This window comes from Triticum dicoccoides, chromosome 5A (assembly GCF_002162155.2).
Source record: "Triticum dicoccoides isolate Atlit2015 ecotype Zavitan chromosome 5A, WEW_v2.0, whole genome shotgun sequence".
Lineage (NCBI taxonomy): Eukaryota > Viridiplantae > Streptophyta > Magnoliopsida > Poales > Poaceae > Triticum > Triticum dicoccoides.
This window is the reverse complement of record NC_041388.1, coordinates 349,184,628-349,187,280: the sequence shown is the minus strand read 5'-3', so window position 1 is coordinate 349,187,280 and position 2,653 is coordinate 349,184,628.

Here is a 2,653-nt window from a genome sequence, read left to right as displayed (position 1 = left end):
ATCACATCTAAAGGATTAGTCATACCTCTTGGGTGATCCCACCCTCATCATCCATATAAGCATATGAGGAACTCACATCGTCCCCCTCATGGTGAGGTGCGGGGTCTGATGGTGTACCAGACCTAGAGGCGGATGGTTCATCATATTCAGGATCACGACAACCGAGAAGGTTCGATAACCGCCTTAACTTCTTGGCCTGACGCTGTAACACGAACAAGTGTGTAAGATATCAAACTTCGCAACATAGACTGGCTCTCATAGTGAATGCGATATGTACCTTGAGGAATGCTCGTAGTGAACCATCATCATTGCCAGTTCCAACCGGTGTCTTCTCCAGAATAGACTGGCTCTCATCAGCTGCTTTCTTGATCTCGGTGCGCTGCGGATGAGAAAAAATGAATGCGTTAGCCATTCAAACATGTGTAATACGGTCAACAGGAAAGTAAAGAGGGGAACACTTTACCACATAGTTAATCACCGGAACAGCAGGGACTCCTTGCCCTAGCCTGACATCTCTGTTGTACTTCCCCTTTGCTAGATCCTCAAAGTTTACGGGTTCTTCAAGAATATCCTCATTATATGCCGGCGGGCATATCTCAACTCGAGTAGTTCCAATAAACCATCGTACGTAGTTATCAAAAGCAAGTGAGTTGTGCTCACGAAGCGGGGCGCGTGCAGTGCTACGAGCTTGCTCCACACAAAGCTGGAAGCAGATAACATACGCAGAATGATGCTTGGCCCAGTCCTTTATCTTCCGTTGCCTTCTCCTATCCAACCTGCGTGGTATAAAACCAAACATTAGCACAATCAAAAGGAGTCCCGATGATTAGACAATATGCACACATGCTCTCTTACCTATGAAGTGCTTTATCCGTGTCCACCCAATCCGGCGGGTGAGGCTGGAAAAGACCAAACTGACGATACACGCGATGCGGCAAATGAAACTCAACCGCCCAGTTGCATATCAGTGGGCACCGCATAAGCCAGAGATCCTTATCCCGCAAGCACATCGGGTTGAGGCGGAAGTCCGCGGTGTACCCCAAGCTCTCACCCGCGCCATATGGCTGCCATTCCACCTATGAAACAGGGCAACAATGCAAATTTGATAACTATTTTTCAAGCAAGCATGAGAAAGGACTAAAGTAACGACCTCCTTACCTGCTCAGGCGTAATCGTGTCCAACTCGGCAATGTACTTTTGGTACATGAGATTGACATCGTTCGTCATCTCGGAAATGATATCCCACTTGTAAGCCCACGTGGGGCGCCGTAATTCGTCATGTTCATCTGCATACCAAGGATCAAACCTGACGCTCTTCGGGCGTCCAACAGGCAGACGCTCCCAGCTCCATACAGAAAGTAGAAGCAGATTACCACCAATGCCTGCACTAGGTGTGATCCTGCAACACGCATCATCCAGCTACATATGAAAGAAAAACAATGTTAACTTGACAGCAAGCTTGCATTGCTAATGAATAAATGAGTTGATCACAAAACAGACCAACTACCTGTCGGTACAAGTAGGCAAGAGTCGCTGAACCCCAGCTCCATTTGCTATCGAAGACGGTCAACGCCTTCAGCCACATCCATGGAGCGTTCTTGCCAGTGGAGTCAGGAAACAAAGTCCTCGACACAATGTACCACATATACACACGAGCATGTGTCTGGATCACATCATCAGTTGCATCCGGAGGGCACGTCGCAAAGTCATTTTGGATCCACGTGAAAGCAGCTTCGGCTGCCTTCCTTTCCCTCTTCTTCTTCTCTTCTCCCTCCTCTACATCATCCTCAGCCTCGGTAGGAGCCATACCGATAAGAGCAATCATCTGCTCGCGCCACCCATCAGAATCGGTGCTCATACAGAGAGGCATCCCGTCGATAGCAAGACCGGTGATCAACGTGACATCCTCGAGCGTCACAGTCATCTCCCCAGTCCGAAGATGGAAACTATGCGTCTCCGGCCTCCACCGATCAGCAAGAGCGGACACTAGTGGAGCGTTCAGATTCGGCGTGGACCGGCTGACCAACTGAATCCACGGGAGTAGTCCTGCCTGCTTGATGTACGGTGTGTACCGCTCATCGTAAGGCATGGCAGGACCAGAGACCCCGTGATACCGAATCTTCAAAGGTTCAATCTTCTGCAAAAAACAAGTAATGACAAATCTTAGGGCATGTAAATTTCAACTTAAGGCAAAATATTCAGATTACTCGTTATTACCATCTCCTTCTCGCGCATCATGTAGGCCCGGTGTTTCGTGTCGTAGACATCGTCGAGAAGCCAAACCATCCTTACAAAGTTCAAACAATAAACATATATGAGTTCATCTCAAATATCGGTAAACACTCAACATTTCATATGTGTTCATCTAAACATCTCATATGTATTCATCTACAAGAATCTCAACATCTCCTTCTCACACAATGAATAAATGATTGTAAATTCTCATATATATCTAGTATGTCATATGTGTTCAAGTAAATCAACATCTCATATTTCAAATAAACTCAACATTTAATATATATCTAAAAAAATTCAACATCTCACATATAGCTACAACACTCAACATCTCATAATTATCTACAAAACTAGGCATCTCATATATATCTAAAAAAAATTACAATCTAGGTTTCACTAACAAGAATCATATAGTGTG